Here is a 22,805-nt window from a genome sequence, read left to right as displayed (position 1 = left end):
ATTGAACAGCCTTTGGTGAGACATTCTGTGGCTATTCCTTTCTTATTAAAGATGAATCTATCTAAATTTTTTATAAAAATTAAAAAAAAAAGAGCCTGTTTTTTTCTTGCTTCACTTTCTACTCTTCTGTTTGTTCTCCAAGGTCTCCAGTTAACGGCAAATTAGATGCAGTAATGCACTCTTGTGCCAAATCAGAACTTGACCATCACCCAGAACCCACTCCCTGCAGGACTCCTGGCAGCTACCATTCAGTTTCCTTCCAGAAGCAGAATCAACACAGATTTCATAGCCTTCACTAAATAGCCTGTGTCTGAAGAGAAACTCACAGAACCAGTCCAGGTAGCACTAAGTCCCTTCTTCCTTCTCCCTGAACTGGGCACCCATCGGCTGAAAAAAAAAAAGGAAGTTTGGAGTCAGTTGACAAAATGCCAACCTTTTTGTAAACACAAAGAAAAAGCTTAGAAAATTATAATAAAAAAAATAGCTCAGACAAAAGTAGTTTTTACAGAAAGGTACTCTTTCAGTCCTCACAACATTCAGTCATTCAGTCATTCACTCCCGCATTCATTCCCCGGAGAAGGGTTTGCCTATAGAATAGGGGAACTTCTCTGGCCATCACTACCTCGGGGGTAGTGAAGTAAAGAGTCACAGTTCACAGACAGACCAGGAAGTATTTTATGAGTGACAGTTGTCCAGGGAAACGAGGGGCGGGGCCTGGTGAGAAGGGAGAAGAAATGCCATGACTCCACCCCCTATTGCTGTTTCCCCTTTACACATTCATCGTGTTCCCGTTGTCCTTAGCTCACTTACTGTCTTATTTCTTTGGATCTCTAAGGCACCGAAGAGCAATAACCTAGTTATAAAGACATAAAAATCAAAACATTAAATGTATACATGCGAAGAGGTTCTCTTGATGTATATGTCATATCTGTACAGTTCATTGGTTATTCATTTTTTTTATTTCAACTTTTTTTTTTTCTGAGAGTCTCATGAAGCCCAGTATGGCTTTGAACTTGCTGTAGCTGAGGATGATTTCAAACCTGTGATCCTCCTGCCTCCACTTCCCAAGGGCTGGGATTACGGGCATTAGCCACTAGGACTGGCTCATTGGTTGTTTTTAAAAAGTCAACTGTTCAAATGAGCATGAACGATGATAAAAAAAAAAAAAAAAACCTACACTGACAGAGTCTCTGAAGAATAAGGCAGTGCTTAGACGACATTGATTTATTCTGTCCAACCAAATTAATTGGAATCTTTGTGGTTATCAGCGACAGAAAATCCAAACCAGGCTGGTTTGAGCCAGTTTATCTGCTCCTTTTACAACACAGCCCTGATCAAGGTTAGGTGTCAGGCACATCCTCAGGGGCCAAACAACAGCATGGACAGAGTTGGGTCTCAGAAACCACCACCGCCTCAGAGTGAGAAGGCAGCTGCGGGCGGCTCAGGATTTAAATCCCCGCAGGGAAAGAGAGCTGAATATCTGGGCCCACCCTCGGAGACAGGGGCGGAGCTAAGAGTGGGGAGGCGGGGCCCTCAGAGCGTGTGATGCTGTGCTCTTTTAATAGAAGGTAACTAGATATCAGACCCGCTGACCTCCCTTCCCAAATCTCTAGACTCTAAATCTCACTTTTTTGATGGGTCTCGTATACAGGACTTCATAAAAAAGGGCTGGAAAGTAGACAGAGAAGTCACCCGGCTGGATCTGGTTTTTTGGGGTTTTTTTTGGTTTTTCAAGACAAGGTTTCTCTGTGTAGCCCTGGCTGTCCTGGAACTCACTCTGTAGACCAGGCTGGCCTCGAACTCAGAAATCCGCCTGCCTCTGCCTCCCAAGTGCTGGGATTAAAGGCGTGTGCCACCACTGCCCGGCTGGATCTGGTTCTTCCGGCAGGACATCAGCTCTTTCTAGATAGGCAAAGATGTGTAAATGTTCCCAATGAGAGACCGGAGCATCTGACGTCCTAAGACTGACAGTCACACACACACACACACACACACACACACACACACACCTCTTGTCATGCCTTCAACTGAAGAAGAAATCCGTTCCATTTTCTCTTGCCCCGTTAATTCTGCTTGGTGCTGTTCCTTCTGCTCCAGGCTCCACCGGAACAATTTAGGGTCGCATCATCTAATGATGACATCACTCAGCAGGCTTCATGGTTTTTCTTTCATCCTAATTCAGGTCCCTTCTCGTGAAAACATTCCAGAATTTTTATGGAAAGAATAAAACAGATGCTATATAAATTGTATTTTCTTCCACAGTAAATATTCGTCCATAGTGTTTTCTTCGTAAGTTTTCTACCTTGTACAAATGTCTGGACTTTTTCTGAGCCTCCATATTGGTATCTATAAAATGGTATCTTCACCTAATAATAATAAGAAGAATTACAAACTACTTCAGATGTTGTTTTGTTTTTGTGGTGATTTGAAGCATTTGGAACTCGGTCTTGTACTACTGCCTAACACATTAGCGGCTGTCATTCTTATCCCTCTCCCAACCCCACCTTGGACTCTTGGCATAGACCTCTCTCTCTGGGAAATTCTCATCTTCATTCAGTAAAATTATCTTCAGATCTGTTTCCTCCAGTCTCCTCAAAAGACAGAAATAGAAAACTGATTTTTTCACTAAACCCACTCTGAACCCACTAGGATGGCTGTCACAAAGAAAATAGACTGTAATGAACGTTAGCAACAATGTAGCGAAAAGCGGTGCTCTCCTGCTTCCTGGGAGGGTTAGGAATGGTACAGTCGCTCGGAGAACAACCCTAAGTATCGTCAAAGATAAACCTAGAGTTCTTAAGTGACCCCTCAGTCCTACTCCGACAACATCCACAAACACAAGTGGGTGTCTGCTCTAGTCACACCACCCTGAAGGGCTCAAACAGCCCAGATCTTTGCCAGTGAATGTGTGAAAAGATACACAAATTCTATAATGTAGTATAAATATATATAATGTATAAATGTAGTTATTCCAGCATAGAAAAGAATGAAGGGGGCCAGTGAGAAGGCTCAGTGGGATCGAACTTCTGCTACAGAATCACAAGGACCTGAGTTCAGATCCCTAAAGGTTATATAAAAAGCCTGACACTCGTCAGTTATACAGTTGCGAGTTACCATGTGGGTACTGTCCTCTGAAATAGCAACAAGTGTTTTTAACTACAAAGCCATGTCTCCAGCCCTGCAAAATTTTATTTAAGCAAACAAAAAAACCATGGGGTTAAGAGCACTGGCCACTTTAGGACCCCGGCTCCATTCCCATCACTCATAAAGTGACTGACTACCTTCTAGTTAGTTCCGGGGTCCGGTGCCCTCTTCTGGCCTGCTAGGCACCAGGCATACGTGCAGCAGCACACTTACATACATGAGACAAAATAATTAAACAAAGCAGCCCAAACGTACATTTCATTCTTCTTGACTCCCTACTCTGGCTGGTTGGTCCCATGTAGCTGTCTGACGTGTCTCTGATATCATCGTAAAGCATAGGGCCACTCCCTTATAAAGCCACCTGAGTGGACAGGCGAAGTGAAAATTCTGCAATTCTGATTTCTTTTAAAAACACAGAAATACAATGAGAAGGTGTTTTTGTTTTAATCCCAGGTGTGGGGATGTGAGATTACTGTTGCTTCAGACTGACTGTGGCAGTGGACTGTAATGTGGCTCGCTGTGCTTTAGCAGAGGCGAGGTTTTGCCAGCTGCAGATGGTTTCTATGATTGCATGACATTTGGAACCCTGGGGACTAATCAAAGGGTATATAAATGCTGGGCCCTGATAGGTGGGGTCAGTGGTTGTGGTCATTGGAAGGAGTCAAGCTCAAAGAAGAAACAAAAGGAAATAAAAATTAAAAAAAAGGAAATAAAATTCAGGGCTCTCTCCTCCCGGCCTCCCTTTGTCCTTCTTTCTCTCCGATCTAGTGATAAGGGGTGAAATGTGGGGATATAGGGAATAAAGGTGGGAAAAAGAAGGACCCACAAAGTAGCAAAGACCCGGCTATAGATGAGGACAGCTGAGATCACCTGCCTTGGACATTTTTTGCTTTGTTGTTCATTTGAGGTTGTTTGCTTGTGCTCTTGCTTTGTTTTTTTTGAGACAGGATCTTATGGTGTAGTCCAGGCTACCCTTGAACTTGGGATTCTCCTGCCTTAACCTTCCAGTACTAGGCTTTAAGACATCACCCACCATGTTAGGCTGACCTTTCTCTCTGTGAGTCTCTGCCAAGGACCCTGTGCCTGAGAAGATAATGGTTTCTCTTTCGTCTTTACCTCACCCCACGATTCACCAGCAGCACCCATACCTGCCTGAGCCATTGAAAGCCCAAGGCTGAGCACAACTCCAGATGGCTGCTTTTCCTCCAGAGGCTGCTGCACAGACAGCTGTGTGGAGAAGGCATCTTTCTTTCTGGGCTCGACGGATGCTCCCAGTCCTTCAGCTTCCTGCTGACCAAACCTCAAGTCCAGCCCTGAGTCTCCTCTCCCTAAACTGGAAAGCAGGTGCGACACCCAGGGTCAGCTCAACTTCTCCCATGAGGCATTGCTGCTTTCTCAGGAAGTAGAATTCTGAATTGAACACAAGCATATTCCTTCCATTTTGAACCACTTGTTCTCATTCTCACAGAGCTTGCTGAAATGTTCTGACGCTTGCTGCCTTCTCCCAGCTTCCAGAACAAATCCAGACTTACCTGATTGTTGTGTGTCTCTTATAACGTTATTTAGGGTTGAACCAGAGGACCACATTGTCTAAGTCTTCTAACAAGCTGACTCCACACTGGAAACCATCAACTTGAAAGTTTCTCTTCCTGCTCATAGTTGCTCTGTGGGGAGAAAACTTACATTCAACATCTTTTGAAGATGTTTTCAGATACTGAAGCCTCAGTTTCTGGCATGCTCCTCCCCCATCCCCATGGGGCAATGCTTAGAAAAGCCCAGGAGGAAGAGGGCTCTGAAGAGGATGAGCTGTGGCTTCCTCTCCCTGGTGCAGGGTCCCGCCAGCCATCAAAGTTTCTGAGTGAGAGTGCTGTCAAGGGCTCTCTGACTTGCCTGCCCTGTGGGCCAAGACCTGCCTTGGCTGCAGTAGTTTACTATGCCCAGACAAAAAAGGAGACTCAGGAACAGAAAGACTGTCAAGCGTGTGGCCATTGCCAAGAAGCAGAGCCAGAATGCCCTGGTCAGGCTGATGCCACCTGGTCTTTCTGCCTGAATGAGGGTGGAGCCAGGCCAGATGAACTCACCTGACCACATCTCTGTGTGCAAGCCTGAGCTTGGCTTTGGAAAGTGTCCAAAAGAAATTTTTCTAAAGCATCATTTTGGCCCAAAGAGATGGCTCCGAGGTTAAGAACACTGGCTGCTCTTCCAAAAGACCTAGGTTCAATTCCCAGCACCCATAAAAAAAAAAAAAAAGTTAAAGCTTTGGAAAGTGTCTCCTTGCTGTCATCCTGTGGACGCTTCTCAGCTTGCACGTGGACGCCCATGGTTGTGGAGCTGTGAGCATGCTCTAAGTGTGTCCGTCCAGGTGCAGTGTCTTCAGAGATGTGCAGTGTACAACTCCCGCCTCCGCGTATCATGGCTCCCAGCGACCGACCACCTCTGTACCCCACTTCTCCCACTTGGTACCAGCTTTACTTGCTTTATTCATCTCAGGGTCTGGCCAGTCGTTGCCTCTTCCTTCTGCCCTTCTTTTCACTTCTTTTCTTTTTATTTTGTTTTGGGGGTTTTCTGAGACAAAGTTTCTCTGTGTATCTCTGACCATCCAGGAACTCACTTTGTAGACCAGGCTGGCCTTGAACTCAGAGATCCTCCTGCTTCTGCCTCCTGAATGCTGGGATTAAAGAGTACACCACCATGCCTGGCTTTCCTTCTGCCGTTCTGTCTTCCTTGCCTCCTTTTCTTCCTGTCTGTCATTGACCACATGTGAGAAGGTATGCTATGAATTAAGTATACAATTACAACAAAGCAGGGTTCCTGTGCTCGGGCAACTCTTATGTTGGTCTTCCTCCAGGAAGTCCTCTCAAACCGTACACCATAAACATATGAAGTACCTACTGGCTGACACACACACACACACACACACAAATCTATATTTTGTGAGGCAACTGCTCTGGGGACTCTAAGAGATCTAAGAAGCACAGGAGGCTGAGAGTGACCTCTGCTGAGTGGGAACTCCGTTCCTTCACACTTCCTACCCCCGGGAGGACCCTGGGGGTGGGTTTTTTTTTAAGCTCATTAGAGGAGCAGCCATTAAAGTGGGGCCCACAGCTCTTTGCCAAGAAGGCCACAGAGCTACAGAAGGTCCCAGGAAGAAAAGGTTTACCACCCAGGCCTGCCTCCCGGGGTGCAAAACACCCCCTAATGAGTCCTCTCCAGGGGAGGGTGAAGTCACCTGCAGAGAGGCAGCTGAGCCTAAGGTGTTCTCCAGCAGGCTTAAAATAGCCAGACTCCCTCCACAAACACCTTCCCCACGGTGTTTAGGCAGGTGAATGCCAGGAAACTAATGAATCCGAGCTCAGTGAATTAATTGTTGATGAAATAATGCGAATCGTGAGCTTCCTGTTCATCAGTCTCTACAGAAATTAATTAGACCTGCTTGGCAGCAAGCTGGATCAAATTTTCAACTTAATTTATGAATTTGGCCAAATTGTCTATGGGAAGGCTTGCCTGGAGGACCTTCTGTGGCTGTGTCATGTCCCAACAGGCCTTGCCTTTCATAGATGTGATTGCCTTAAGAGAGCCCCAACTTGAGAACAGGGTGGAGGAGGGAGGAGGGGACCTGAGGCTGAAGGAGATGCTGCTGGAAGGCTCCAGCCAGATCCACGCCCACTCCTGTTGTCTGCCTCAGCCCACCGCCCATGGACTCCGCATCAGAAGATGGTCGATCTGCTGGCTGTGATGAGGGAGGATGAGTCCGATCAAGGGGCTGAATGCAGGCTTTGGTTTTAATTCCCGGCACTAATTCAGATTTCAAGATGAGGTGAAAGACAAGTTAATGAGGAGGTAGAGGAGGTTAAAATAGGAAGCAGAGGGCTCGGGCAGCCAGGGACATGAATTTGAGAGTGTCTTTTATGGTGGTACAAATTAACGCTCTGGTCCTGTAGGCCCTGGATTGGGGCACAGAGGAGATGGCTGCTGCTGAGGTACCTGGGTGGCTTGCATAGCCTCTGTCAGTGTCTGAGTCAGGTTCCAGGACTTCAACTGAGCAGGACAAAATACAAAGTTAGCCAGTAAGCCAACTGACCTGGAGGTCACAAATCCTTGAACCACTTCTGTGAGAGTATGGCCATGCACATGTGTGTATACACCTAGATCTCTGTGTTTTTAAAATGTCAGCTTTTTTCGTGAAAAAGCCCATGAACCAAAGTTCACAGCAAAAGCAGAAATGAGATTGCTTATGGAGAGCGTTCCAGTCTAAGAGAGTCCTACTCAGCCTCAGAGTTGGAAAAGGCATCCTAGGGCCTTTGTGGCCATTTCAGCCACTTAAAATTATTTGCTAATCCAAGAATAATTACACATGGAAACATACAGGGAATTCACTAGGGAAATTTGTCTCTATTATGGACATAGGCACGAGCCAGCAGCATCCGATCTCTGACAGGGTCTCCTCATGTTGGCTTTGAATTCTCTATGTAGCCAAAGATGACATTGAGTCGCTGATAGCCCTGCCTCCTCCTAAAAAGTGCTGGAATTACAGGGTTTGTCCCATGCTCAGTATATACAGTTCCAGAGACCTAACGCAGGGCAGCTGAGCTACATCCCCAGACTTCTCTATTAGAATGTTGACTTGCTTGCTTCTCATGGACCTCATTTCTCAACACTGAGTTCTGTTCTTGCTTGTTTTCTAAATGCAGTGTTCAAAGCTTGATATACAACTACACTATCACTTCTGGTGTGTGTGTGTGTGCGCGCGCACGCCGCTTGTGGTTTCCATGTTGACATATAGCGTCCTCCGTCACTTACCACCTTAATTTTTGAGGCAAGGTCTCTCACTGAACCTGAACATCACTGATTCAGCCAGGATGGCTGACTGGAAAGTTATAAGGTACCATCCTGTCTTGACCTGTACCAGTGTTGGGTTACAGGTCTATACCGCTGCAACTGGCTTTTCTGAGTGATAGGGATCAAACTCAGATCTTCAAGCTTGCTTCACCCACTGAGCCATCTCCCCAACCCCTGTATATGTCGCACTCTTTATTGAGATCTCAAATGTGACTACATAGAGGGACCTGACTCCATACCCAGATCTATTGCTTCATCAGACAGCATATTAAATGGAGGGAGTGTGCTGGATGTTCCTCCTCCTCCTCTCCTCCCCTCTGTGGGTGTAGTGACTACAGCCAGACTACCCTTCCCTTCAGGAATTTGTTATGTTATTACCAGCTCACCCCGTGACCTCAGGCTCTGTCTGCCTTTTGTTTACCCTTATTCTCCAACTGCCAAGTACATAATTCCATGGTTCCCTCAGGTAGCTTCCTGAGAGCCAATGGATTGCAGAGGGGTGTGTGTGTGTGTATGTGTGTGTGTGTGTGTGTGTGTGTGTGTGTACAACTCCGAGTGGAGCACTGGGCAAAGGGATCAGTGTGTTCTAAGGAGCTCAGGCATGTTTCAGCCCAACTTCCCAGCTAATCACTATCACTTACTCTCTCCCACCTCACCCGCCAGGCCTTTACAAAGGGGACTGTAGCCCAAACTGTCATTTCCCCCACCTCCTCCAAATAAACGTGTTGTGGGCTTGGCTCCCTTGCTGGCACCCTCTATAAGGGTGCCCTGACTGTATTTTCTAGAATTTCTTCTTTTTTCCATCCCCCCCTCCCCCGGCTTCACACCACTCTTGAACTGTGCGCTGCAGCTGGAAGGTACACTCTCATCAGCATTTTCAAAGTCCCGATGGTGGGAAGCTACACATTCATTCATTCACTCATTCGTTCGTTTCCCCCACCCCCACTCTCTGCAGAATGTGAACACTAAAGAAAGCCTGTGCATCTCCATTCCGTATCTGTTCTCTCCCCCACCATGGGAACATTTGAGGACAAATGACTGTTTACAGACTATGATGCAATCTAAGGAAGCAGGCCCTAATGCTAAGACCAACTGTGCTGAATATCCAAAAGGTTTCCTCCACCGAAAGTAGATCAGCAGAGTAAGTCTCCTTGATGCCCCATCACCCAGAAATGTCATTTAGCCAGATCTGTCCTTCCCTTCTCCTCCCCCTTGTCTTTTCGGCTGATTTTATGTCACTAAAGACTACAAAACAGAGACTAGAACAACAGCAGGAGTTGGGGAGCAAGGGTTTATCGCCCTGCTATCTCTTACTAGCCCTGTGCAAACCCTTGAACTTAGACAACACTGAGGTTTGTGAAGGTTAACTGAGATGGTATGTGCGCTCAAGCGATGGTTGCCTACAGTGATGTTTGAACGCTGTGCTCTGGTAGACAATTTTTGTCCAGACAATATTTTGCACGGACGTTTCTGATTGTCTTGTTAAATGGCTGGGCGGGAATGAAGGAACTGTTTAGAGCTGGTTGGAAGTCATAAGGGGGATCCTGAGCCAATGCTGCGTTGATCATGGGAACGTCATAGCCTTTATCAAGGCCACCTCAGGACACTGAGACGGCTCCAGGTTTTGATCCTTAGTATTTCGCAAGCTCCATGAGTTAGATCATTTTAGTTTTGTACGCATTCAGTCTCAGTGGATCCACCTTTGGGTGGTCTGGGAACCTGCATTTGAAGTGAGCCTCAGGAGGTTTCACGGAGAAGCACGTGGTGTATCCAAGGATTATTTTTCTCAACCTGGTAAATCTTATTTTCGAATTCCTGGCTGGGATGTATGAAATCTTATTTGTTTGTTTTTCATTCGAATAGACCCAGTTTATTGTATGAATGGTGGTCACTTGCCACCATCTCCTTGAGCACCATGCTGGCTACTTTTAGGTCAACTTTATACAAACTAGAGTCATCTGAGAAGACGGAACCTCAGTTAAGAAAACACCTCCATAAGATTAGGATGTAGGCAGGCCTGTTGGTACTTTCTTAATTAGTGACAGTGGGTGGTGCCACCCTGGGCTGGCGGTCCTGTCTTCTACAAGAAAGCAGCCTGAGGAAGCCATGAGGAGCAAGCCAGTAAGCAGCACCCCTCCATGGCCTCTGCATCAGCTCCTGCCTCCAAGTTCTTGTCCTGTTTAAGTTCCTGTCCTGACTTCCTTCGATGATGAACTGTGATGTGGAAGCATAAGCCAAATAAACCCTTTCCTCCCCGAGTCGATTTGGTTGTGGTGTTTCGACGCAGCAATAGTAACCTTAACTAAGACACAAATGCTGGGTTCACCATGGGCAGTTTTAGTCTATGAAGGCTTTATCATATCCACTTCAGTGGTTTTGATAGTTATTGTATCATAATTCTCCTTGATGACAAGTTAAATAAAATTTATTTTATTTAAATTTTTCTAACAAAGCACCCATCAGCTCTGAGGCTTTTCTGTACTTCTGAGGCAGACACCACTATTGTGTGATACTTGTGTGCCGTGGCCTCCAGTGTGATCATGGCACTTGCAGCTGAGGCTTTCAGGATGTGACTGGGTTTAGTTTGAGGTGAGTCCACACAGAAACTTTAGAAAGGAAAGTTTTGAGTCAGAAGGTTGGGACCATTTTAAAGCCAAATCTTTACCATCGTTTATATTGAAAAAAAAATTTTTTTTTCATGGCATTTCAGCTCTTTATGCAAAGGAGCTAGTTTGTTCAAGTTCATTCTCAGAAGTCTTCTCCTCAGATATGCAAATCATTCAGTGTTTGTATAGGATGTCCCAACCTGGATACTCTGTCAGTCTTGGTTCTGTTATGAAGTCATTAGGAGAGTCTTCTGCCACTAAAACTGAAACAGAAAACAATTATGGTCAGCGACTGGGAAGATATGTATAACTGACACAGAACTGGAGAGTTCTACTTGAAGTGTAAGGTTTCTAGCATCTGGGGAGAATTTAAGAGAGTGCAGAGGCTATGCTAGGGCAAGGAACGGTTTCATCTCACAGATGTCGTCCATAGATTGTGATAGCTAGGAGTTAGGGCATGAAAGCCCTCTATATCTATGCTGCGGCTCAACTGGAAAGTACTAAGGATCGACTAGTGATGTCTGCTTTGGACACAGGAAGGGAGAGTAGAAACACGTAGGACAGTACCAATGGGAGAGGGGCAAGAACTGAGAAAGATAATGACTTGAATGTAAAAAAAAAAAAAACCCAACAACAAAACAGAGGTTAATTTTACTACATTTTCTCCACAAACAAATAAATGATGCTGTGTTATCGTAACTCTAAGAGTTTAGAATGGGAATAGCAGGGATCAGTGATTTCCACGCGAGTCACTCCACCCCGGTGTGAATAGGTGAGGCTGATGTTTGAGCTCTTCAGGCAGCCACTGATGACCTGCACACACTCCTCTGAGTTAATATTTAATTTCGGTTCTTTAAGAAAGACATATTCAGAAGCTCGCATTAGCTGCCTGATGAAAATGTCCATGGTTCTCTGTACCAATTTAAGCACAACTTAAATATTTATTTTCAAGGAGTCCAAATTGCAAAGAAAATGATAAGAATGGCTTTCCGAGGAGAGGAAGGAGTCTGGGCTGGAATGGGAAGTCGGTTCCCTGGATAATATTTGCCATTTGCTCTGTTGTCAGCCAGATTAATCCAGATGAAAATCCAAACGTCTTCAGCAACAGGCAAGCCTAACCTCTGTCAGTACCTTGTCAGTACCTGGGGAAGGAGAATCTCTATTGGGCCTCACAGCAAGGTTTCAACCTCTCCCTAGGTCACCTTTGCTCTAGGGTCTTCACACCCAGCTTCTTGACTTGCTGTTTGTGGACCACCGGATGCACTCACAGTTTTCCACCTCTGACCATATGATTTTCCATCCACCTAAAAGTATCTAGAAATGTCTCCTTTATTGCAAAGTTCCTTCCTGCTCAACTTCTCAGCAAAACCATTTTTTTTTTTTAAAGACAGGTTTCTCTGTGTAGCTCTGGCCACCCTGAAACTCCCTCTATAGACCAGGCTGGCCTCAAACTCAGAGATCTACCTGTTTCTGCTTCCTGAGTACTGGGATTAAGGGTGTGAGCCAGCATTACCCAGATCAAAATCAATTTCTTACTCCCCCTAAGTGTGAAGGGTCCATAAGAGGGTTTTGAATCCCCTAGAACTGGAGTGGTAAGCTGCCATATGGGTACCAGGTACTGAACCTTGGTCCTCTGAGAGAGTACTGAGCACTTAACTGCTTAGTGACCTCTTCAGCCACAGAAGTGTTTTAAATCACATCTGTGTGGAATATGCACAGACTCTTTCTTATGTAATGCCTAAGAAATACACAGCTATATAGTATTTACATTTGATTATGTAGTATATAATAAGTAACCTAGAAACTATATAAAGTCCATGGAATAAAACTCAAATAACAAAAAATATATATAAAAAAATTTAAAAAATCAAGTGAATGTAGGAGAATGTATATCAGTTATATGCAAACACTATGCCGTTCTACATCTTGGAATTAAGCATCAGATGTTTGGGTATCAGTGGGTCCATGGACAGAACACTTCACAAATACCAAGAGATGACTGGTTGTCTTTTGTTTCCCCCTAAAGGTTTTCCCTCCACTCTGTTTCCCAGTGCCTTTCTAACACGTCTATTATGACTCTCATCAAACTGGATTAACATGAGGCACTCAACACACAAGACTCATCACTCCCTAGAGAGGTCAAGCCTTCTGAGGGCAAAAGAGTGACCTTCCCTGTCTTCGTTTCCTCCCTAGCCCTGTATCCTGTCTATCACACTTGACTGCTTATGTGGTGATCATAAGCTTCCTCCATGGGAATTCTTAAGTACAACCGCAGTGAGCACTCCGTGTTGACTTCTTGCTGAAGGAGAAATCTCAGGTGGAAAAAAACAATGGGACAGATTTAACTACATTTTTAAGAAAAAATTTGAGAAGTCGAATAGATTACTTTTCTCAAGAAAGTTTTTTTCAAGACTCAATTTCAAAAATAAAGATGGTCCAAAAAGAAAAAAAAGTAGATACATTGGCAATTTATTTAGGAAATCTGTTTAGAAACAGGTATACAGTATAAGTCAGGCTATGTAATACAGAATTATAAATTAGGGTTGCAAAGACTGATAGGATATTCTTATGGGGTGATGTTGAGAGGAAACTACACACAAGCTAATCAAATCACAGGTAGACAGGCATAGAAAGCACATACTTCAGGGGATGGAAAGAGGGTCAAAAGACATGGGTACAGTTCCCAGCACCTGCATGAATGCTCACAATCTTCTGTTTGTTTCTGGTGAGCTGATGGCCTTTTCTGAGCACCAGGCAGGCACATAGTACACAGACAAACACATAGGCAAATACCCTTACACATAAATAAAAACAAATCTTTGAAGAGTACATACTCGAAAGTGAAAACAAAAAAAAGAAGCACATTTTTATTTTGAAGAAAGAGATTTGGGTAACTAGATGCTTTTTCATTATGATTGGCTATGTGATGTAGCTGGGTGGGGGGGGGCACTAAGGAAAGTGATCACTAAACAAGTTAACTGTGAACCTAAGACATGGCTCAGGATCTTAGGTTAGTCACCTGAAGGTCTCTCTTGCCACCCAAGGTCAACATCCTCTTAATTTTGTGCATTTTAAGTTATCATAGATGTCCTTAAAGAGATGAAAAAGGCATCTATTTCCACTTCCCACAAGAGCAGGCTAGCTTATTGCCAACAGAGGCTAAGATCTACTAGAGAACCAGGGTAAGTCAACACCAGAAGGTGAGGGGAACTTTCTACATCAGGCAAGAGTTGTTCAGGCAGCAGGTTATGGAGTCCAACTCCTGCAGTACAGGCAGGCAGGCCTGGGGAAGTGAGCCTGGAGGTGCCTTTTTCATCTCTTTAAGGACATATCTGAGAATTTAAAATGCACAAGATTAAGAGGATATTGACCCCAGGTGGCTCACCTGAAGAATATCTGTGTGGTGTGTGAATATAGGCACATGTGTGCTCTCCGCACATGGAAAGGTCAGAAGATAACACCCACTGCCAGTTCACTCCTTCCACCTTGATAAAGATGGGCTCTCTTGTTTTCCACTGCATACAGCAGGGAAGCTGGCCTGCAAGCTTTCAGGGATTCTCTGTTTCCTCCTCCCATCTTGCTATACGCACCCTGAGATCACAGACGGAAGTGTGCTATTGCATCCAGCTTTACATGAGTGATGTATGTCCACATTTGGGTCCACACATGCGGCATGAGCCATCTCCTCTGGTCCCAGAGTGCATATTCTTTTCAAGGATACACAGGACACTTTATCGAAATTGATTTTTTTAGTACAGGAACAAAACAGTAGATCTAAGTGAATCTCAAAATCCTCATTATATAAGCTACATTCTAATCTTACGATAAAATGACATACATCTATAAAAATATAACAATAAAATCCTCAAATATTTAGGTGTTAAATAATATACTCAATATCTTTTTAGCAAGATTTCTTTCTGTTGTCAAGGCTAGTCATTGGTTTTGTTCTGTTCTGTTTTGTTTTGTTGAGACAGTTTCTCTGTGTAGTCTTAGCTGTCCTAGAGCTCATTGCCTGTGTCTTTCTTCCCCAGTTCTCAGAATCCTTCTTCATGCCTCTGACCATACTCAGTGGAGTTCTGGGCTCCCAAACTCAACTCTTCCAGCTCACCTAACTCAGCAGCCAACCCAACATTCATGAATTCATCTTATGTTCCATTTAAACCAAGACCCCAGTCCATGGCCTAGAAGACAGGAAGATGGGCCCTGCCCTCTCCCTAACATCAGCCATTCTTGCAGTGTCCCATTCCTAAGGCTTCCATTCATGTGTATAGTGGATGTCGCTGCATCAGGCTAGGTTTAGGGACCCACTGGCTCTCAGATAAAATAAGAGTATAAAGAACCTTGACCTTCAACCTTGACCAGGGTTTCCCCTGTGGCCTCCCTGTTTTGGCTTTTAGAGAGAAACAACTCCCTCCACTGCTCAAGAGGCCAACTATGTTTTTTTTTTTAACCCCTACCCCTTGTGTCTTCCTTCATAGCCAATATGGAGGCTGATATTGACATGATTTCCCCAATTGGCCCCATGTCATGGTTCCCTGACCCTAAAACATGGACTTCTTGATCCTTTTATTACACAGGCATCAGTTACCCACAAGCATATGTCACCACACACCTTTCTGTGGCAAGTTTTTAAATGGAATTAGCATACTGTTTTAAAGTACATTGAATTAATTAATTAGTGCAGACCATCATGTTATAATATATACAAATATAGTAGCAGGGTTACAAATTAAGTGATGAAAATAATACAAATACTAGAATATTATAAACATGAAAAGTTCATAAATGATATTATTCATCATTAAACAACTACCACAATGAGCCAGGTAAAGTTTCAGCCTTGTCTATAACAGTGAGGATAGATATTGGTAGTTTTATTTGATCAGCCTAATACTTCACTGTGGGTCAGGCATTTCTCCAGAAGCTTTGTGAACGTTTAGCTTCTGAACACTTGAGAGGTAGAGGCAGAAGGATTGGGAGCTTGAGATCCTCCTTAACTATAGAGTGAGTTCAAGACCAGATGGGGCTACAGAATACCTTGTCCCAAAACAACAATAAAGGCAAACAAAAAGAAATGCACCAATATTCAGCTAATCTTCATGGTGTGCCTACGAGAAGGTAATTACTGTTGTCAAATTCATATTAGAGATGAAGAAACTAAGTCATGAAGTCTGACTGGGAATCTTGTCGTCCCCCACAGCTGCTAAGCATCAGAGTAGAAACCCAAGCTTGGCTATCAATGTATAGCTCTGTCATTTTGACTCCAAGTTTAGGGACAGAAGATAAAGGCAAATCCCGGAGAGTCAAACCTATGGGTTCAGTGGCAAACACAGCCCACAGGCAAGAACTGTAAGGGTGGTTTGCCCTGAGCAAACAGGCTTGAACAGACGTGGCATTATTCACCTTCGAAAACACCTCTGCCCATCTCCCGTCGGTCCTTCCATCAGGAAAATGGGCACACACAATGTGTACCCACGTCAATTAGATGCAAAAACTAATTAGTGCCAGAAATGCGTGTCAAGCTCACCTAGAGATGCTATAATGGGGGCAAGGTAGTCTTGCATAAATTCCAGTTTTGCATCCTGTGGCCTGCTCCTCGCTGGGCAGAAGGTGATGCCCCATCTTGTTGAGATCTGATCTCTAAAGGCAACCATGTGTTTTCTTTCATCCAAATGACTGTGCTCACCTCAGGAGCAGCCTTTAATTTTCTTCTTGGAACCGAGGACCATCCTTACAGCAACAAAAGGTCCCTAGGACGGTGAGGTAAGATTTGAATTAAGATACCTTGGCATGCTGCGCTCCACGGCAATTAACGGGCAACAGGTTTTTAGCAGCACCCACTCTCTCAAGGGCAGTTATCCTTTGTCTTACGAATCCCAGTCTTTCCAACTTCCAAGCCTTCTTTCTGACGAAGAGCCCCCCAGCCGCTGGCTCTCTGCAAGTGCTAAGCCAAGTGGGTGTCAGAGAGGAGCCTCTTCCTCCATGGCCCACGACCAAGCGGCCATGTGGTTATCAAGTTCTAGTTGGTGATGTTGATATGGGCAGGGTGACTTGATTGACGGGCGGCTGGACATCCATGTTGCCTGTTATCGAGTTTCTTCCTTACTCTCACCTTATGGGCCCCGCTACTCATTAGTACCTCTCTCATGAGAAGAGAAGAGAAAAGGAAAAAAAAAAAGGCAACTTTGGCTTGTCCATTTGGCTCCTTGTCAGCAACTCTGCTGTGTGTGTAATCTGATGGTGCCATGGTCCAAGGTGGAATTTGGCCTGTTTCCCTCTCCAGCCCCTTGCCAGGCATGTGAACTCCTGTTGAGGCTTCAAGTCCCAGCCTTCCCAAATGCCCCCAGGCCGTCAGAAGTTAGTCACTCCCTCCCTGGTTCCTGGAGCCCCCTCCAGGACGGAGAACACTCACCACATTGTGTAGTAATTATCAGGGCCCTTGTCTGTCTGCTATTGGATGCGAGCTCCTGGAGGGCGGGGCGGTCGTCTTTCATCAGCTTAAGTCTCAGGGGTTTTGGACCCAATGCTTGGCTATGACTGCTGGGTAAGTATGGATTCAGAAGGAACAAATAAATTCTAGTCGTCTTTATTTGCTGTTATTTCCTCAGAAAATCAAAAGTTAATTAAAAATTTTAAGGGTTTGTGAAAGGTTTTCGTTTTGTTTCGTTTTTTGCTTCTTTTTTTTTTTTTTTGGAATGTTGGTTTTATCTTTGTTTTGCTTATTTATACTTTTCAAGAAAATCCTAACCTGGATTTCTGGAAATGAGAAGGCTTTTGTAACATGTACTCTCTGCATTTGTTCAGTGAAGTTTACTGAAGCTCTGTATTGTACTGACTACTATCTTACGTGCTGGAGAAACAAAAGCCCACACATGCTCTTTGGTGTAGTATTCTAGCTGTGGTGTCATTTCTCCAGTGACACTACATGCTCTTTGGTGTAGTATTCTAGCTGTGGTGTCATTTCTCCGGTGACACTCTTGCCCACAGTTTCCCACCTTGCATTTATCTCTTGAGGCCTTTTCTCTGAGGGCAAAAAAACAACTTAAATAGTTTCTACCAAACCTGCATAAAAATCCAGAGTCCAACTTTGAAGAAACGCTGGAAATACCAGGCTCCCCTTTGGGAGAAACCAGGTATTTATTCTCCAGGGGCTGGAGAGATGGCTCAGTGGTTAAGAGCACTGGCTGCTCCTCCAGAGGACCCAGGTTCAATTCCCAGCACTCACATGGCAGGGTAGGAAAAGCAAGGGTGGGCCACAGGGGGGTGATCTTTCCACCCAAAATCTGATCTCCCCATTAGGCTCAGTGGCAGCAACCAGAGACCCTTGGGCTGCCTAAGGACAGCCCTCAAAGTCTCTCTGAAGTCAGGCGTTTCTCCCAGGGCACTCTCCTCATCCTGTGTCCTTGGCCTGGACTTCTCTAAGCTTCCTGTACATTCCTCAGAGCCAAGTTCAGACAGACAGTCATCTCTGAAAGGTCATTCATGGCTCAGCCGGGCTAAGGGAAGGAACTGTCATAAATGTAAAAGAGCTTGGACCTTCTTAGAGAACAGCCAGAGGCCTTCCGATGCGTATGAAGTAAGACAAAAGGAAAAGGGCTATGTGCACTGTCTAGGCAGGAGATCCTCCATCAGACCTGTTGGGAGCTGAGGGATAGGCTGTGAATTGTGTTGGGTGTCTAGGAAGATGTTTTGTTTTTAAGTTTTATTTCTTTTTATTTTAGGTGCATTGGTGTTTTGCCTTCACGTATGTCTGTGTAAGGATGCCAGATCCCCTGAACTGGAGCTACAGACAATTGTGAGCTGCCATATGAGCGCTGGGAATTGAATCTGGGTCCTCTAGAGGAACAGCCAGTGCTCTTAACCACTGAGGCATCTCTCCAGCCCCTGACTAGGAAGATTTTTTTTTTTAATAATACAATTTTGAGGCAAAATTTCTTCTCTGGGAAATCACAGTCTTTGCTGATATGGCCTTTGAGCGACTGAAGAAAGGCTTGAAGATTATGACAGGAATTGCCTCAAGTCCACAGACTGTGGCTACTAACCATGCCTACAACCTACCTTCTCTTCAACTTCTAGATAAGTGTTTAACTAAACCTCTAGGCAAGTGCTTCCTATAATCTCGCCAGTGGATATATTCAACTTGAAGTCACAGGTGTGAAACTAAAGCCAGGGTCTATAGTATTGAGCAGGATGTGAAAGCCATCTTGGAAAGATGAGATGGAAACCGGAATTTGGGGGATGGGGGTTGGGTAAAGAGCCTTGTTTGTTGGAGGTAGGAATACATGAGTGACCACTGGCATAGGAAAGGCTAACTGTTATCACTTCACTTCACAGACCAGTTAAGCATCTTTCAAGTTTGCACTTTTAGTTTATAGTTTGTAGGTGGTGGGAAGCCCATTTTAGGCTAATATCTTGTTTCTGGTTCTTGCCTCTGAATCCAGCCTGGTTCTGAGCGGGTGGCAGGGCAAGAGACAAAACCTCCTTCAGTTTTGCCTGACTCAGGTCTTTAAGGGGAAGATCATTTAGTTTATCTAAAGTGCTGTGAATTCCCACAGCCTTAGGCAGACCCATATTCCAGCGTAAGCACAAAAACAAATTCTAAAGCCAAGTAAATGACTAGTGATGAGCCACAGGTATGTATTATCGTGACCGCTGCTCTCCCTGAGAATTCTCTCTGCCAGGCGAGCAGAATCCACTCCACAAACATGAGACGCAGCCAACTTTTTGGTGACTGCTTTGTGTGTGTGTGTGGTATGGAAATGATACGTAGTAGGTCTGTGGAAGCACACGGCCTCCACACATGTTCTTACGTGATCTAAAGGAAAGAGAGGTATCATGCATGACACAGCTTCTGTAGCATTTGCCCTTCTGAGGACCGGCTTTTAGGCATCCAAAGCCATGATTATGCAAAGTAAGAACTTTGTGTGGACAGGAAGGCAGTCGTTTAGCGTGATGATTGAAGACAGTTTGGCTTTCCTGGTGTCTGGGTGGAAACACAACAGGTGTGCGCCTTTGCCAAAAATGACAGCCGAGCATGCGGATAGTGTGTGTCTTCAGCAGCACCAGCAAATTTAAGGCTGGGAGGTTTGCAGGTGAAAGCAATGGAGACATAACTTGACACAGTGAGGATTCTCAGCAACTGGTAGCAGCAACCAGCAACCGCTGAGAAATATCTCTCCATCTGCTCAACCGTATCCACCCACGAGAACAACATGCCAGGACTTCTTATGTCTCAATGTAGTATTTGCTGTTATTGGCCAACCAAGGGGGTTGCAAGTGCATACAGCTACCCTGTGGTGTCATGTCAGCATCTCAGAGTGACATTACAAGGTCCTCACTAATACATAAAAAGAGTGGCTGGGGACACTTGTACATATTTACACCCCTTTCACCATCAGAGAAGGCAAAACTCTAGCACAGTCGGTTTTAGTGAGTTTAAATATTTGCATAAAGTAAACCCTCAGTGCTTCCAACAAAAGGGACAGGCTGAGTAGGCTTTCTAGAGGGAAGAGGTCACACCTGCAGGCAGCTGGGGCCTCCAAAGGGCCACATTAGGAAAGTGAACCCAGTCACTACTCAGTTTTCCCAAATCAGGCCATCACATAATCGCATTCCCAAGTCCCCCAAACCCTGTGTTACAGAAGTCACACCTGTGTGTCTTGGCTGCCGGCTGAGATCTGTGACACAAAGGCTGAGTATAGGGAAAGGCATTTCTGCCATTCCGTGCAGGTTAAGCACACGTACCGAGCAGCCTCGGAATCAAGCTGTCACGTATCCCACAGCGTGACAACCTCAGCACCAGCTTCTCAGGAAGGGCTGAGTGTATGTATTAGGTCACTGAGCTCTATTGCCATTTAACCAGCCCTGGCCTGTGTCGTGGTGACACACATCTGCTGACTGGACGCCTCAGTGCATCACGCTGTAGGCTGACTGGTGGGCCATGCTTGAAAGACTCCTGGCATGGGGCCCCGCCTGCACTGTTCACTCTTGACTGAAAGCATATGCTCTGTACAATCGGGACAGTGTTAACATGTAGGTCCAAGGAGCTTCCTACACATCTGGCTGAAGCCGGCTGAATCACTTCCCCCCAGGAGGGTGGCTTCCAGCTCTGTGACATCTGTCAAGTGGCAGGAAGTGTCTGGATTCATCCCTGAGTGATTTTTATCTCCGCATGCTTTTCTAATTTCATCAGGACCTCCGTGCTACATTCCAAATGACATGTCCACATTTGCCACGGACAAACATGACAGATGGAGAAAAATCATCTTTGACCCTTAAAAGTCAGTTGGTCATGTTTTATAAGGGAAGAGCTTGGGCGCGAAAAATATTCTAGGAGAGGGTGTAGAGGTGGCTTGAATATCATACAAGTTACTCATGTTTAGCTTATGGAAACGAATGTTCCCTTTCAGAATTACTCGTTTATCAAAGCGTTTGAATCTTTTTTTTACAGAAGCATAACCTAAGTAGAATAAAAAGCACAGATCTCAAGGGTTTACTTTTTTGGTTTATTTATTTATTTATTATTTATTTGTTGTTTTCAAGACAGGGTTTCTCTGTATAGTCCTGGCTGTCTTGGAATTTGCTCTGTAGACCAGGCTAGCCTTGAACTCACAGAGATTCACCTGCGTCAGCCTCAAAGAGTGCTGGGACTAAAGGTGTACACCATCCTCACCAAGCTCAAGCACTTACCTTAATGACCTTTTTCTTATTCTGAGACATCCTCAGCCCTCATTTTCATTCAGCCATACTTCCATACAGTTGTCATCTAGACCAAGACTTAGAGCAATGTCAACCCTCCAGAAGATTCCTTGACCTTCCTCCCTGTGGTCCATTTACAAGAAGCTCCCAGTGTCCTGGTCTCTGTCATCATGGAGTGGTGAAAATGGCATTTTTCCCAAAGATCTCACTGGTTTAAAACGTGTCTCGCCATGCACAAAGGATATAAATTGTCACATAGTGACATGAGGATAAAGTGCTTTGTTAACACCTGTATCTTATAGCATGTCTCCGTATATGTGTGTGTGTGGTGGCGGGGAGTGGCTTCTCTTCCTCAATAGCTAATATTTTGCAATCAATGAAGACTATACCCCCACAAGTAAATGATTTGTCCTTAGTTATGAGGGAGAAGTCTGGATTTATATTTATTTCAGAAGCCTCTTAGAATCTCAGACTCAACTCCATGCACTTGTGAATGTACACCTGCCTTCAGAGTCTCTGCACTTTGAAGGACACACAGGCCCTGGGTGAAGAGCCCAGGTCTCATTCTGGCTAGGACTCTCCCCGCCTTACACACATCCAGGAATGAGGCCCTCGTTGCAGCTTGCTCTTCACCAGAGGGGGAAAAACGCTTAGTCAGACCCAAAGCTAGTTGCTGCAGGCCCTACTCTGTCCTTAGGAAATAAATACCAAGAGAAAAGACTGTGGGAGACAAGATTAAACCCCCTAAGTCTTCCAATGCCCCGTGTCTGGTAGCTGTTGTGGTTAGACTGGGTGGACATGGATCCCCACTGTGCCTTCCTTCAAGGTACACTAACCTCAGTGTTGTGGACACATCTTTTGGGGGTCTTAAACTATTTATTGTTCTGTTTTATATTTGAAGGTAACCACCAGAAAAGATCTTTGGTTGAATTTGGAGAGACGGGGTAAGAAGCCTTTGCCCCGGTGAAAGAAGTGGTTCTAACAGGAGAGATCTGGAGGAGACAGGAGCCATGGCTTCTCAGATATAACACAGACCCTCCAAGGGCCATTGAGTGTCCCTTCTCTGTTTCCAGCTCCCCTTGTGCAAAATGCAATGCTCAAATGACACTGGGCTTCTGGGTGAAAATAACTACACACTGTTTTATTTACTGCGGTGGTGGTGGGGGTGAGGGGGTATTCAGTCCTTTCAGGAAAACTTGGGCAAGATAGGGCCCTGCAGAGAATGCTGGAAGCTCCTAGTCCTGGGAGCAGGAGGTTGCCTTTTCATGTATATGAAGGGATGCACTTTTGCTTATTTCTCTTCTTTTCTGAATTTCTTTCTTCCTTTTTTCCTACCTCCACCCCTGTGCATGGGTGTGTGTGTATGTGTGTGTATGTGTGTGTATGTGTATGTGTGTGTATGTGTATGTGTGTGTGTGTGTATGTGTGTGTGTATGTGTGTGTATGTGTGTGTGTATGTGTGTGTGTATGTGTGTGTATGTGTGTGTGTTTGTGTGTGTTTGTGTGTGTGTATGT

This window comes from Grammomys surdaster, unplaced genomic scaffold (genome assembly GCF_004785775.1).
Source record: "Grammomys surdaster isolate TR1022 unplaced genomic scaffold, NIH_TR_1.0 126036, whole genome shotgun sequence".
Classification (NCBI taxonomy): domain Eukaryota; kingdom Metazoa; phylum Chordata; class Mammalia; order Rodentia; family Muridae; genus Grammomys; species Grammomys surdaster.
Note: the sequence above shows the minus strand (reverse complement) of the source record.